The 16,579-nt window shown below is 42.2% G+C and overlaps 1 non-coding gene across 1 annotated transcript; it reads right to left on the bottom strand.

The window, feature by feature from the left end:
• Positions 1-734: 734 nt before the first annotated feature.
• Positions 735-945, bottom strand: LOC119624994 (small nucleolar RNA U3). Its single transcript, XR_005241148.1, has one exon. It is a non-coding gene; the product is annotated as a small nucleolar RNA U3 (small nucleolar RNA).
• Between the last annotated feature and the right edge of the window lie 15,634 nt (positions 946-16,579).

Below are 16,579 nucleotides of genomic sequence, written 5' to 3'. Positions count from 1 at the left end.
AAATTATCTTTTAGGAGATAGCAAAAGGTGGTGGTCTCTTCCACCTTTCTCAGTTTCCTTTCCATATTCTTTGAATGTAGTGTTGGCAAGCCAATAGGTACAAAAGCTCTAGAGATGGAGACAGCACGGTGAATCGATATTTCTTTGCAATCATTCTTCCTATAGGGTTCAACTTAACATTTATAAACATACTTTTGATATGTAGGTACTGGCTACCAGAGAATTGAGTGAAACATGTTTTCTTGTCTTCAGTTACCTCACAGAGCATTGAAGGAAAGAGGTATTGAAGTTGCTATTTAAGCCAAGGCAAAATGACTAAAAGCTAAAGTGAAGTGAAAGTAACAAGTAGTGAGAAGAATAGATCCACTTGCATGGCAAAAAAAAAAGAATATGGGATCTACAGTCAGACAAACATTGGTTGGAACCATCCCTACTGTTTGCTAGCTAAGTGACCTTAGGCAAGCTACTTCAACTTTCCAAGGCCTTGTTTTCTTAGTTCCAATCTAGAGATGATAACATGTATTCACGGGGCTAGTTGAAGATGTCATAAGAGAATATATATAGAGTGCAGTTTCTGTCATGGGAAGCCAAGGCATGAAGGAAAACTTAGTGTGCTGGAAAGAACATGGCCACTGGGAAGTTATGAGTTCAAATTCTGCTCCTATCAGTCACTAGGGGTATAGGTTAATTATGCAATATCCAAGAGACTTTTCTTTTTCTTTTCTAAAACGGGAATCACTCAGACTGCATCCTTTACCCTCTTACTCTCCCAGAGGAAGAGAAGAACGATCAATGGCAAATGGCAGTTGCAGAGAAGGAACACCAAGGACTCACTTCATGCTCAGAGGAGAACGCAGCTCCTCCTCTTGGTATCTGGTGCTCTACACATTCAGAGAAATTTCTCTAGTAAAAAACCATAGAAATGATTCCTGAGAGTATAGTCTTTCTGACTAGAGAAAGAGCCTTCTATAGTCTTTCTGACTAGAAAAGAACCTTTTCTGATCTGCAAATACTTAATGATACTTTGCAGGGATATTGGGAAGATTAGAAAGGATAATTTTGGTTAATATTATGGAAGAAAGCGATTCGTTCTGTTTGAGAAGGGATCTAGGTTAATTATAGGGTAGAGATAGAATCTGAACTGGGTCTTAAAAGTTGAAAATTTTGATAGCTGGAGAAAGAGGGAAAGGCATTTGGTATGAAGGAACAACATGAACAAAAAAATGCAGAGTACATTGTGCGTGCAGGAAATGGTGTGTATGCTGTCATGGTGGATAGTGGAGTATGGGTGGAGAGCACCAGTAGGGACAGCTGGGGAGATGGGCTGGGGCTGGATGATGAAAAGCTTGCTGGAAGTGCCAAGAGGTGGTTTAGAGGAGGCCCAGCTTCTTAAATTAAGACAGCGTTCTCCAAAGAGGAGTGTGCAGGATGATACAAAGAACTGTGGTAAGAAAATAGTAGAACTTCCAGAGAACTTCTCTCTGTGTTCATTTTATATTTCATTCCTCCCTATCTTTATTTTAATGAATGTTTTGTATTACTTATAAAATACTGTACAGTAACCGATACTTATAATCTACTATATATATGTATGTGTAAAATGGTTACTGATGGAGTGTAGGATCAAAAGTTCAGAGACCACACAGTCCTTTAAGGCACAGCAGCACAGCCTGCCCCACACTCCCACTAAGAGTGTAGTCATATGGTTCAGCTCTGTGTCCCCACCCAAATCTCATTTTGAATTGTAATCCCTGTAATCACCATGCGTTGAGGGAGGGACCTGGTGGGAGGTGATTGAATCATGGGGGTCATTTCCCCCATGCTGTTCTCGTGATAGTGAGGGAATTCTCATGAGATCTGATGTTTTTATAAGTGTTTGACAGTTCTTTCTTCACATCTGCTCTCTCCTGCTGCCATGTAAGACATGCCTGCTTCCCCTTCTGCCATGATTATAAGTTTCCTGAGGCTTCCCCAGCCATGTGGAACTGTGAGTCATTTAAACCTCTTTCCTTTGTTTACAAATTACCCAGTCTCATGTAGTATCTTTACAGCAGTGTGAAAATGAACTAATACATGTAGGCAGACTCCTGGTTGGGCCCAGGGATGATGATGTACTGTTTAGGTGGACAAATTGGTTCTATGGCTCTAGGATACGATGTCTGGACTCTGGCAGTTGCCTTTAAAGCAGGTGCGAAGAAACAATTATTCCAGATGCTGAGGCTGAGTCCCATTGGCCATATTGACAACATCTTCCAACATCTAACTTGTCCTAAGAACCCTCTGCAAGTCCGTGTATTTTGTTACTGGTTTACCTTGGAGGCCCCCACAGGATGTGACACTGCTTAGTGTTATATATTCAAAATACACTTTAATCCATGTATCGATCGATTGATTGATTTTTACATGACTGTGCCTAGAGTTTAGTAACAGCTGACTAAACGTTTTGCCAGGTTGAAATGACTGTAGCCATGCTCTATGGAGTAAGGTTTTGAGAATGCATCACTCACATAGTCCTGTGCTGCCAGAATCCTCTTCTGAGGGGATCTGAGCCCTGCCAGTGTCTGGCTCTGCATAAAGGTGGGGCTGAGGCACAGACATCAGATGCTCATCCTTTATGAGTTCCTTGCTCTTCACTGGAAGGTGTCAATACCTGTACACTTTATGACACTTTATGGAAGGACATAGGCCTGCCTCTGGCTGGTGCTGTGGAATTCCTGCACCCCAGACTGGTGTCAGGGAGTAAATCTCCAGACATGGTGTAAGAAAATGTGTTTTTGGAGCTCTGCTTCTTGGGATTCAGCCAAGCCATCGGAAAGCTGTAAAATCTGAGGTTTGCCCTTTTAACCTAGGCTTTGATGTTTCACTACACTGAGATGTGCTATAAATGGATCTGTGAAACAATCTCACAGAATGGTTACTGAATTTGCTGTAGGGATGCTGTAAAGTTCAACAGTTTATTCTTATGTTACACAGTAATTTTTAAGAGGCTCAAGTGAGAAGTTTTCTGTAAGTCTCAGTATCAAGATAGAGAATTTTTTCCCTTGAGCACCTAGTTTGTTTTCGATTTTATGAATATGGTACAACATGTAAATGAATACATTTCTCTCTTTGAGAAATATAGAGTCAAATTTGCTGCGTTATTCTACAAAGTGCGCAGGACTCTGTGGGTATATATGTAGTACATTAAGTCTAACTTCACCTTATTTGTTCCTACCTGAAGTTTCCTCTTTATCTGTTTGCTTCACTGATTTGTCTTCTTGTGTACTGAATGTGTTTTTGCAAGCCACCTCAAATATTTCTGGAATTAAGGGAATTGAGAAGAGTGCAATGGTTAAAAATGTGAATTCCCATTTAGGCTGGCCTGAGGTCAAATTCCTGTGCTACCACTTAATCCTTGTGTGACCCTGGATGACTTACCTGACCTTGTCAAATCTCAGCATCCTCATCATTATCTATGAAATGGAGATAACAAGAGTACTGACTTTTTTTTTTTTAAGGCTATTTTGGGTAATAAATGGAAAACATTTAATGTGGTGGCTAGCATACAGTACTGAGTATGATATAGTACTGAGTCAATGCTACATAATTATGACTATTATAAATATTAGAACTAGTGAGAGAATAAATAAATACACGAATAAATAAATGTACCTATTTATTTGTAGGTACATTTAATAACATAAATATTTGTCTTGGAGGAGAAAAACTCAGGTTCATCATGCTGGAGCATTTCTCTCCTCTCATTGACTGGAGCAGCCTGGAGTATGAACTGTGCAGACTCTAATGATGATGGCTTCAAATCCTATAGAAGCTTACAACCCCCTAAGCCTCTCAGAAGGATTTTTATTTTTTAACTAGAAAGGAATGAAGAAAGGGTCATAAAATGTTAAAGTATATGGTTGACTATATTGCTGACCTATATTGCTTTTCACCAGTAACTCCTAAAATAATTACTGTCTCAAAAACAATTCCAAACGATAAAGCTTCATCTGGTGTGTGTACTGTCATCAATGCAGAGAAGGTCTGAGCCCTGCCACATTGCTAGCCACTGGCCATATAACCCCAAAACGTAAAAGGTGAAACAAAAATATAACAGTGGACAGAATAGGCTGAACATGAGCAGAATAGGCTGATAATGATACAGTGAGTAAAAATCAGACATATTTGAGAGAGGATGGTAATACCAAGGTAGTGTCTTTATTAGGTACTTTATAAAGATGAACCTATTATTTCTCTGAGGAACTCTGAAATTGCATAAGATCCAGACACCAGACTGAGAACTCATTTTGGACTGGACTCTTATGTTCCTTATTCATCTTCAACTCTATTTCAGAACCCAGCACATGCCTGGCACAAATGTTTGCTGACAAAACAAATGTATGAATAGATTGCCGCAAGCTCTGGAGGCCCCCACCAATGACTGGACAACCCCACTGGAGTCATCAGGACTAAAGGAAGTTCAGTGACCCGTGGGTGGGTGAGTAAGCAAATGGAAGCCTTTAATCCCAGGAACATGGGAATGGAGATTGCTTTCATTCACTCATTCGTTCAACAAGTTTGCTAAGTTACTCCCATGGCCCTGATACTATGCTGGCCATGGTGGATATCACTGACAAGGCAAACTCAGGCTCGCTCCTTCTGGTGCTGATCATACAATAACAACACAGTGTGACAGGCACAACAAGGCATTCTATGGGATGACAAAGAAAAGATGCTAAATCTAGATGAGCAATGAGTTGGAGGTCTTGATCAGGTTAAGAACAAAAGGGGTTGGGAGACAGCAGGGACAGCCAGAAAATGAGAAAGAGGAGGGCACATGGAAGACACTGGCCATGCCAGGTCAGTGTGTCTGGAGTAGAAGTGATCATGGGCGAATGATGAGAGCAAAGGCTGGCAGAGAAAGGAGGGGGCCAGATGGGCAGGGCCTTGGCACCGTGATAAGGAATATCAGCCTTATTGTGGGAGCAATGAGGAGCCACGGAAGGTTTTAAGTAAGAGAGTTCCAAGATCAGATCAAAGTTTGGAAAGCTCACTCTGGGTGCCGTGAAGATTGGATTTCAGGGTGGAGACTAGAGGCATGAAAACGACTCAGTAAGGAGGCTGCTGCATGAGTAGGCAGCAGAGGGTGAGTGTAAAGGCGATTTGGGAGTTCTCAGTGATTGGTTGTGACTGGAGAGAGAAGAAGAGTTGCCAGAGCTACCTGCAAAAGAACGAAAGTACGATTGATGCTCTTTGAGTACTGGATGACACATTTTCCCACTTCTAACTCTGTAAAAGTCACCTTGTGATCCCCAGGAAGGGAAGTGAGATCTGTCTTCAACACGCAGGGGACAATCCCAAAATTCTCAGAGCTCCTCTTTTCGCTTGATTCCCAATCTGCTCGTCATGGTGACTTTAGAGCTGCAGTTACACTGGAAAGTCGTAGGAGCCCGAGGTGCCCTCTGATGGGCTTTAGGATCTGACACTGCTACCTACAGACAGATGGGGGTTAGGAGCTGTATGGGAGGGCTTTGTGGAAAATAGGTGGAAGTCAATGGAAGATACAGTTGCAGCATTGAACTTCTTGGAATTTGGAGGCAGAAAACCTGCGTCCAGGCTCCATCTGGTGTGAACTTGGGCATGTCATTTAGGTTCCAAAACTAAAAAGTCATTTAACTTCAACACTAAAAATTACCATGACCTACAGAAGTCCATGAGTCATTTACACTCCATGAGTTTCAGGATTTTTCCTTTATAAAATGAGAATTAAGATATCTACCCATGTGTACCTTGAATGAAACAAATCACACATGTAATAATGCCTTGGAAATGTAATATAATTAACTCTGCAAATATTGGAGACCTGTGAGACTGTCATTTGGTGGACGTGGCACAGCTACTGTAAGTCAGACAGACTTGGATTTAGGTTTTGAATACACTATCAATTAGCTGTTGGCAAGAGTGGCACGATGGCTTCCAGCGATCCCACCTCCTGATGTTTGTTCCCTGCATGACCCTCTCCTTCTGTGTGTATGTGGACTGGGCCTAGTGATTCCAATTAATAGACTATGGCAGAAGTGATGTTCTGTCATTTTGGAGATCAGCTTGTAAAAGACTACCTTGTTTGCATTCTGTCTCTGTGTCTCTGATGTGATGAGCTGCCCTAAGGAGAGGCCCATGTGACAAGGGACTGAGGATGGCCTCCACTAAGTGGTATGGCACTGAGCCCCCAGTCCAACAGCCCCAAGGAAATGAATCCTGCCAGCTCCCACTTGAGTGAGCCTGAAAATGGATCCTTCTGAGGTTGAGCCTTGACATGACTGTTATTACTATTATATAAAAGGCTGCAAAGCCCAGGGACAGTTGAATGCTATACACAATGGGTACATTGAGTTTAGGCCAGTGACTACTGTGACTGCCCTGTTATAGTATAACCACACTCCATTATTATTGCTTGTTTCGTTGTGTGTCTTCTCCAGCTAACTATGAACTGGAGAAGGATGGGGGTACGTACATTCTGCCACCATGGTGTCTCCTGTGCCTACCAACACTCAGTGAGGGCTTGTTAAATGAATGAATACGTATTTGAATTAATAAGAGGGTGAGGAAACTCCTTGTCCTTTTGGGATGTCTGGCACTTAAAGCAGCTGGCACGTGTCCCAGGAGAGAACACAGGGGAGTAGAAGGACCACTCTGGGGTGAGAGTGTCAGGGCCAAGTCTGATGCTCATTACACTCTCTTGGGCAGATGTTACCCAAGCCTCAGTTTTCTCATGTGTGAAATGGGTGCAAGCGTTGTCCTAACTTCCTAACAGGATTGCTGTGAACATTATTTGAGATCACAGACACAAGAGTACTTTGTAAATTGCAAACACAGAAGAACTATTAGCCACTAGGAATGTTGGTGGAATCTGGTCCCAAGATGGTCATTCTTCTCAAGTGGCCTGTTACTCATCAGGCAGGTTTTGAATTTTATAAATTCTGTTTACAAAATGTGTGAGGATTATACACAAAATTCATGAACTCATTTCATAGAAAAAACAATATACTGACAAACTTTACTTTTTATTTTCTGAAGCGTATTCTCTTTTCAATGGGTACAATGCTTTGTGTTTTTTTTTTATTCATCTTTGTAATTAGCATGTTTTGGGTTTGCAAATGGTAAACATCATTTTACAGATGTGCAAATAGGGTACTCTGGTTTTGCCTTTACAATGTGATGTTGGTTCATTTAATTTTAGCTCTGAACATTTGTTTTGTGCCCATTGACCGGGGGTAAACATGCTGAGTGACTAGAGGAAGCAAAGGCTCTGGAGAGGGTCCCTCACTTTGTCTTCGGGCTAGATTCATCCAGAGGAACAAGTTCTGCCTCAAGTGAAACACACCAGCATGTGAAACTGACTGGACAACCATTCTGGCCTCAGAGAAAGACAAATGCAGCAAAGAAGGCTGAGCTAGTTTCCTCTGAGCAGGAAATTTTGAGGCCTCTTTCCATCACACCCCAACCTTTCTTTCCAAACACATATTCCTCTGCACAATAGATGCCTTTCTCCAGCATTTTCCAAATTGAGTTCAGTGAGAGGGTCACCAGTTTGCCATAAATGAAGGCACCCTGTGCCATGAACATGAGTTTGGGAAACAAGACGTCCTTTATCTTCTTCTTGGAAAATCATAATGCCCCATTAGACAACTAACTTTAACATGACTGAAATCAAAATAAACATTATCTACTCAGAGCAAATTGCCTCCTCTGTTCTTTCTTATGTCTCTTTCATAACATGATAACCTTCTCTTCTGACTTTTAATTTTTTATTTACTTGTATATATCCATCATTACTCTAATGTCATTGACAATACAGAATAACTTTTTCATCTTTGTATTTCTTCTGGGCCCAGCACAGTGCTATGAATGGAATAGGTGCTCAATAAATGTTTTTGGGATAAACTGGTTGAACAATGAGTGTTGAACCATCCAGAGTGGGCCAAAAAAGCAGAACTTAGAAGATGAGGGAACAAGGAGGCAAATAAGTCAGTTTTTTGTTTTTTCTTTTGAGACAGAGTCTCACTTTGTCATCCAGGCTGGAGTGCAGTGGCAGGATCTCAGCTCACTGCAACCTCCACCTCCCGAGTTCAAGCTACTCTCCTGCCTCAGCCTCCCAAGTAGCTGGGATTACAGGCACCCACCCTGACACTCGGCTAATTTTTTTGTGTTTTTAGTAGAGACAGAGTTTTACCATGTTGACCAGGCTGGTCTCGAACTCCTGACTTCAAGTGATCCGCCCGCCTCAGCCTCCCAAAGTGCTGGGATTACAGATGTGAGCCACCATGCCTGGCCCCAAGTCAGCTTTTTAATGGATTGTAATCAAACAGTTACTGGTGAAAATCCTACTTCGTTTAGCTGCATCAGGCAGCTCTGACTATTTAGTCATTGTTCTGAACCATTTATTCTAACCATTATTCAGTGTCATATAAGCATGGTCTGTTTGTACTTCCCTGCCCAGGGGACATTTCTTCACTCACAAACATCCTCTTCCTTTTTTTTTTTTTCCTGGAGACAGAGCCTTTTTTTTTTTTTTTTTTTTTTTTTTTTTTTTTTTTTTTACCAGGGAAAGCAATTTTGAAACTGCCCATCTTGATTTGGAGTTAATGGAACCAAATAACCTTGATAGCCTCTGGACAGATACCAACTTAGGCCATGTTTAAATATCTGTGTCACCAGTCACCTGTCATGTGATGGGTGGAAAGTAATTATTGGAAGCTTTGAATATACTCTCAGATTCTACATGACTCATCAGTCCTTCTTTTGCTTTAAGGACAAATTTAAGTGGAAGAAATAACTTAGACTGGCTAAAGAGTCAGAAGAATGTGTGATGGTATCTCATGCTAATTCTCCTGTATAAATTTTATCAATAAAGATTTTGTCTTTCAGTTAGCCCAGCTACGTGTTTCTGGGGGTCTGAGTGTAAGAGAAAAAAATAACTTTTCAGACAATAATTCTGATGCCCAACACATGACAATTGCTAAAGGAAAGGAGGCAGGACTGTGTTGGGTTGTTTTCATGGCTAGCAAGATGAAACGCCCGAGTGAGCTCAGGCTAAAGGTCTGCATTCTGTAGTGCGAGCCCCAGTGAAAGTGGAAATAGTCGGGGGAATCCTTCCTGCTGTTTCCTAGGACCTGAGCAGCTCCGGGCCACATCTGGTCTGTTTCATCATTCATGACTGAGAAAGGAAAAGAAGTCCCCAAGAGGAACAACATGGTCTTGCACGCATTTATCAAGGGCCATTCAAGGAACCCAGCTGGGGGAAGCGGAATTGGCCAACAATACCTTCACTAAAAGTAACACCTGTTAAATTTCTAGTTATTGACAGGGATTTGCAAGGCATGTCAAAGACAGAGGAATCAGACTTTCTTTTTTTGTTGTTTTTTTTTGTTTTTTTTGAGACAGAGTCTCGCTCTGTCGCCTGGGCTGGAGTGCAGTGGCCGGATCTCAGCTCACTGCAAGCTCCGCCTCCCGGGTTTACGCCATTCTCCTGCCTCAGCCTCCCGAATAGCTGGGACTACAGGCGCCCGCCACCTCGCCCGGCTAGTTTTTTGTATTTTTTAGTAGAGACGGGGTTTCACTGTGTTAGCCAGGATGGTCTCGATCTCCTGACCTCGTGATCCGCTCGTCTCGGCCTCCCAAAGCAGAATTTCTTTTTATTATTGCCAGTCTTTTTTGACTCCAGGGTAGAGGGGCAAGTGGAGCAGCAACATGGGCAGGGCTGGAGGCCAGGAGACTCAGAAACAGTAACTATCAGAGAAGAAGAGAGGGAAACTGTAACTAAGGACAAAGGGAGGTTTCAGTGGGCCAAACAGATAAACGAGGCAGTGAATTCCTTAGGAAGCAAGGGAAGTGCTGCATCATTTAATGCTGAAATTGTGGTTGGAGTTACTGAAAGGAGTCTAGGAGACAAGGCAGAAAATCATTAGCAGAAATTAATTATCTACTGCTTTCAACACTAAGGATTATGCTGATCTGTGCAAACCAAAAAAGCCAGAAAACCTGAGGGGTCTTGACAGGAGACTGCTGTTCTGGCAGGTAGAAGGGGGCAGCAACTGGGGTGGGGGTTGTTCTGTGATGCCCTGGAGGAAATAGTATCACAGACCTTGGTGCAGATGAGAGAGGGGAGGATTCCTATAGACAAACGGAAAGAGAAGGCCAACACAGATGAGGGCCTAGCAGCCACTTGTGAAGGAAGTTAACTGCTGATGAGCTCAGCCTCTGGCTAAGGGAGCTGTTTGGTTTGGTTCTGCTGCATAACCCTGTGGATAGAGAGAAGGCACACACTGTACAGTATGGGAGATAGGCTGACTGCGCCAGACGGCACCATGACCCCAGAAGGTGGACAGGACATGACAACACTGTCTCAACTAGGTTGGAGCCTGAAGCTGCCTTGCTCTCTCCAGTGTATGCAACCCCAGATTTCTGGATGTAGCTTTTCCAGTGGGTGTCTAGGCAGTACCCCTGCCATAAAGAACTGTCCGATAAACCCTCTTTCTCTTCCAGGGGCTGGGGAGGTGGGGTGGGAGGCTGATTGGGATCCTGGCTGTCGTCCTGGACATGGTCATGATTGGGATTAGGGCCAGTACGAAAGTAAATTGAGTGAGGTACTTAAGGTGCAAAATGGAAGGAAGCAATACTCTCAGGGTCACCTGAGTGCACCGTCGGCACCTCCTTCCATTCTGCACCCTAGGCCTCTCACTCACCTTACCCTACTGCTGGGCCCGGTTGGGGTCAAGTATTCTTGCACTTCATTTCACAGTAACCAAGCCAGTCTGGAGCCTCTGTTTCTTTCTGGTGTCTAGAGAGCCTGTGGCCAAATCTGGAATGCATCAGGGCAGGAGAAAACTGTTTTGTTCTCTGCAACTCTCAGATTCCTAGGAAGCACGGCTACCTTTAAAGGGCGGCTGTGGGTGCTTGCAAACTACATAACTGTTCTTTCTTTGGGCAGGGAGAGGCAAGAAATAGAAAGAGAGCTTTCACCAGTGTAAGATAAAGGGAATCCCAAAAGGACACTGATCAACTTTTAAAAATAACTTATCTTTTATTTTCTGATTAGAAAAGCAAATAAATGTTCATATTAAATAGAGTTAGAAAATAAAAATGACCTGTAATTCCAGCCTCCAAAGTTATGTCTTTGCTGGTGGTTCATTTAGATTTTCATCTTTAATCACATGGTCCTGGTGATGACAGTAACAAAAATGAGGGTGGTGACCATACAACAAACTTGTATTGAATGCTAATTTCTCCATGTCAGTCACTGTGCTAATTGCTTTTTTTTTTTTTTTTTGAGACGGAGTCTGACTCTGTTGCCCAGGCTGGAGTGCAGTGGCCGGATCTCAGCTCACTGCAAGCTCCACCTCCCGGGTTCACGCCATTCTCCTGCCTCAGCCTCCCGAGTAGCTGGGACTACAGGCGCCCGCCACCTCGCCCGGCTAATTTTTTGTATTTTTTAGTAGAGACAGGGTTTCACCGTGTTAGCCAGGATGGTCCGATCTCCTGACCTCGTGATCCGCCCATCTCAGCCTCCCAAAGTGCTGGGATTACAGGCTTGAGCCACCGCGCCCGGCCCTGTGCTAATTGCTTTATTTGCATTGTTCAACATGACCGAATTTATTTCTCAACAGTACCATGAGGCCAGCAATATTATTCCTATTTTGAAGATGAAGATCTGGGGCTTAGCGAGGTAAAGCCACTTGCTAAGGTTAAACAACTGGTATGGGGCACAGTTGGGATTCAATCCCAGGTCTACCTGACCCTGCAGCTTGAGAGCAAGAAGACGGATTAGAAAGCGTTTTCCCTTTTGTTCTGTCCCAGCTCCCCACTCCAGTTCCTTCCCTGTCCTCTCACAAAGGAAGCACAGAGTGAAAGCCGAACAGCAGATCTCATTTTGAAGGTTTTCCACCCTCGTAAAAGGAATCAAATAGGAGTCCTCCAAACAAGAGGTGGAATGTTGGTCTCTTCTGCCCATTCCACTCTGATTTAGTTTTGTCCCCTCCAAATCTCATGTTGAAATGTGATCCCTAATTTTGGAGGTGGGGCCTGGTAGGAGGTGATTGGGTCGTGGGGGCAGATCCTTCATGAATGGCTTAGTGCCATTCCCTTGGTGATGAATGAGTTCTCACTCTGAGTTCATGTGACAGCTGGTGGTTTAAAAGGAGCCTGGGTCAGGCACGGTGGCCCATGGCTATAATCCCAGCACTTTGGGAGCCCAAGGTGGGTGGATCACCTGAGGTTAGGAGTTTGAGACCAGCCTGACCAACTTGGCGAAACCCCATCTCTATTAAAAATACAAAAATTAGCCGGGCGCAGTGGCTCACGCCTGTAATCCCAGCACTTTGGGAGGCCGAGGTTGGCGGATCACAAGGTAAGGAGATAGAGACCATCCTGGCTAACATGGTGAAACCCTGTCTCTACTAAAAATACAAAAAATTAGCTGAGCGTGGTGGCGGGTGCCTGTAGTCCCAGCTACTTGGGAGGCTGAGGCAGGAGAATGGCATGAACCCTGGAGGCGGAGCTTGCAGTGGGCCAAGATCGTGCCATTGCACTCCAGCCTGGGCAACAAGTGAAACTCCATCTCAAAAAAATAAAAAACATAAAAAAACCCATATATATATTTAAATTTATATATTTATTACATATTTATATATTTATTCTAGATAAAAATATTTATATATAATGTTTATTATATATATACATAAAATAAATAAAAGGAGCCTGGATCCTCCTCCTTCTCCCTCTCTTGCTCCAACTCTTGCCATGTGACACCATCTTTTCCCCCTTTACCTTCCACTATGATTATAAGCTTCCTGAGGCCTCCCCAGAAGCAGATACTGATATCATCCTTCTTGTACAGCCTGCAGAACCCATGAGCCAAAAGAAACTTCTCTTCCTTATAAACTACCCAGTCTCGGGTATTTCTTTATAGCAATGCAAGAATGAACTAACACATACTCCCACTTCTGCAAATGTTTATTGAGCTTACTCACATTATATAATTCACAGCTTTGAAAGAAAACACTTTCCTTTTTGTATTTGTACTTAGATTTTCTAGATTGTCTTGAATGTTTCTGACACTTGTGTGAAGTTTGGAGCAGCGGAAAAGGCAGGGTGCATTAGAGAGGATGTGTCCCACTCAGATCCAATGCTTCTCCATGTCAGATGAAAACTGAATCCAAGATGATATTAATACCTGAATGATATTAACACCTGAATAGAAAACACGGAAGAAAAGATTAGTGAACTTGAAGCTATAGCAATAGAGAATATCCAAAATGAAACACACAAAGAAGAAAGGACGTAAAAAACAAAAGAATATTGCATCTGAGCTGTGGGACAACTTTAGGTGGTTGGATGTATGTGTAATTGCACTTCCTGATGGAGGAACAGGGGAACAGAAAGATTATTTAAGAAATAATAACTTAAAAATTCCCAAATTTATTGAAAACTATAAACCCAAGGAGCCAAGAATCTCAACAAACCTCAAGTACAAGAAGCATAAATGACACCAAAGGACATTATTATCAAACTTCTGAAAACTAGTGATAAAAAGAAAATTATAAAAGCAGCCAGAGAAAAAGACATATTTTGTGCAAAAATAAGAATGACAACAGATTGTCACAAGCAATGCATGTAAGTAGACAGTTAGGTAACATATTTAAAGTATAGTACTGAAAAAACCCAGCCTGTCCACCTGGAATTCTATACCAATGAAAATTATTTTTTAGATAATGATGGTGAAATAAAGATGTTTTCAGATATACAAAGGCTAAAAGATTTCATCATTATCAATTATCTTCCACTCTGTGCAAAGCACTGTACTAGGGACACAAACAGATGTAAGTAATTTCCTTACCTCAAGAACCCTGTTGTTAAACAGGGAATGTAAGAAAGATGTGACTGAAACCCTCATGTCAGGGGTGGCTACCAATGAAGGCCAGCAGCACAGCTGGGTGGACTAACCACCATGTGCCCAATAACCTTTTTAAAAAAAGACTAACCAAGGCAAGAATGAAAAACTGAGGGGTTAGTATCTGGGAGAAGTTTAAGGTTATTTTCTCCTCTTGGGAAGTTTGGACGAATTGGCCTCCTCTTTTTCTCTTTCTGTCTCCTTGGCAAGGTCTTAAGACCAGGATACATACCCAGGAAGAGAAGTTTTGACCTGCTTTGGTGAGATTTGAGAAAAAACTGATTGAGTGAAATCTAGAGGGGGTTGAGATTCTTATTTCTGCTCAATGTTTTAAAAAATGGAATTACGTCCCAACAGCCAAACATTGGAAGATTTTACATAAAACTACATTTTTGGCATATCTTGAAATATGAGACCCAGTAACACTGAGCCTGCAACCCTTTTCCTGGAAATGGGCTGGAACTGTGTGGTGGCTGCCACCTTTTAAGCAGCAGGCAGGCCCAGATTTGCTGCAATGTAATTTATTCAATTATACCATCCTGCTGGCACCCATGGGCATTTGAGTTTGTATCCTGTGCTACAAGGCCAGTGCACGTGATGTGGCCCTGTTGAGATATTCTCTTGCTAGGGTTGACAGATTTAGCAAAGAAACATACAGGATGCCCAGTTACATTTGAATATCAGATAAACAATGAGTAATTTTTTTTAGCATAAGTATATCCCATGCAATATTTGAGACATACTTACACTAACAAATTATTTATTGTTATGTGAAATTCAAATTTATCCAGTGATCTTATCCCTTGGAACCACAATAGGCTCAGACTGCTCCCTTGGGAGAAGGCCTATTGCCTCTTCTCTTCCCCTGTGGAAGTGCTGTTCTCTACTTTGACACCAAACCGAGGTCCCTCTGGGACGACAGCCTAGGCCAGCTTCATTCTTGATTTTGGAAGGCATTTGCTGTCTCGCTTTCTCTTTAGTATCTTTTCCTTGGTGGTGTAGCTTGAATCAATTTTTCCTTGCACTGCAATGGTAACATGAGAATCTCAAATATGAGCTTTGGGGAAAATAGTCAAGGACATGCATTTGTTCAACGTAGGAACAGACTCCTCCCTATAACCTCATTTGTTCATCTAAGTTCTTCACTCAGTTTTGGACTCAAATTTTCAGCCAAGAGTGAAGTGCTATTTAGCCTTATTTTGCTTTTTGTCATCTGGAGGCTTAGATTTCCCCTGGGGACCTTAAGAAAATTATGCAAAACCTGGAAACAAAGCAAAAGGATTACTGTATGACTTTTCAATGTCATCTAAGGCCATGTTACTGCAAGTGTGGCTTGCTGACTAATGATGTCACCTGAGAACTTGTTAAAATGCAAATTCCCAGGCCCTGCCCAAGACCTTCTGAATCAGAATTTCTGGGGGCAGGGCCTAGGAGTCTGTATTTTCAGTTTGTAAAGCACCGATCTTGAGAAGCTTGCCTAAGGGTCTTCTCACTCTCCAGGGGAATACAACATAGTTTGTACATTGATTTGGGCTTGGTTGTTTATAATTGTAGAAAGGTGGTGATAATTTTAATTTTCTGTCCTGTAGAGAAGACAACTGCAAATATTATGGCTTTACTGCTCTCTTGGACATTAACTAATTTTGTGTCTGACTTTGCAATTTTACTTTGGAATCCTTTTCTTCCCTCTGACCACAGAAGTCCTATTTTCTCATCTTTTGCACCGGCTTTGTCATCCTACTGCCTCTCTCATTAATGTGCTGAATAAAACTTTGACATGTGCTCACTTATCTATCTACATGAAAATTTAGGTTTTTAATATTTTGAAAATTGTACTTTGACAGAAGGATAACTGAGAGAAGACAGGATTCATGTCTTCTTTAGACTCCTGGCTAAATACTGTCATAATACTGTCTGCCTCAATCAGGGTCTATTTTGTTACGAACGACAAAAGTAAACTCAAATTAGCTCAAGTGGAAAGGGGCTTATTGGAAGCTTACAGGGAAGTCTGATGGGATTCATGTTCAGGAAGTATAGCCAAGCCTCAAAGTGAGGCAGAAAACTGCTAGATGGTCTCTCTCATTCTCTCTCTCCAAATGCTTGGATGCTCCTGCTTTTCTGCAGACAGGAGCACTACTCTCTGGCTTCTCTTTGTAGACTGTTTTCCTTGCTTTCGTATTGGTATGAATGTGGCTTAAAATGGGTATGAATGACCTTCCAGTCCCAGAAGAAAGACCCTTTTTTGTTTGGTGAACCCATAAGTCCCTGGTTTTGGGTCACACACCACCTGGTTGTGGGGTGGGAGAGGATCACATGATCATCTGCCTGGAAGCTAAGGATTAGAGCAGATATTCTAAAGGACCAGTAGGCAAAGGAGGCAAATTTGTCTCTGATACTCTGCCCTTTAATAAAACTGTATAAGAGATTAAGGAAAGAAAGATGATGAAAATGGTGTTCCTCCCAGGGTTTCTTCCCTTGGTCATGAGAATGGGCTTGGGACCAATTTGGCTCAACTTATCCTTGAAACTGAACAAATAGGAAAGCCTCTTGGCTTGTGGAAATGAGTAGAGTGAAAGCTGAATAAAAAGACTGATTTTTAATTAAAACTCTTTAAAATGAAATCTAATAAAAGCCTCATTTGAGGGGCTAAAC

The sequence above is a fragment of the Chlorocebus sabaeus genome, chromosome 8 (genome assembly GCF_047675955.1).
Source record: "Chlorocebus sabaeus isolate Y175 chromosome 8, mChlSab1.0.hap1, whole genome shotgun sequence".
Lineage (NCBI taxonomy): Eukaryota > Metazoa > Chordata > Mammalia > Primates > Cercopithecidae > Chlorocebus > Chlorocebus sabaeus.
This window is presented reverse-complemented; position numbering and strand designations above follow the sequence as displayed.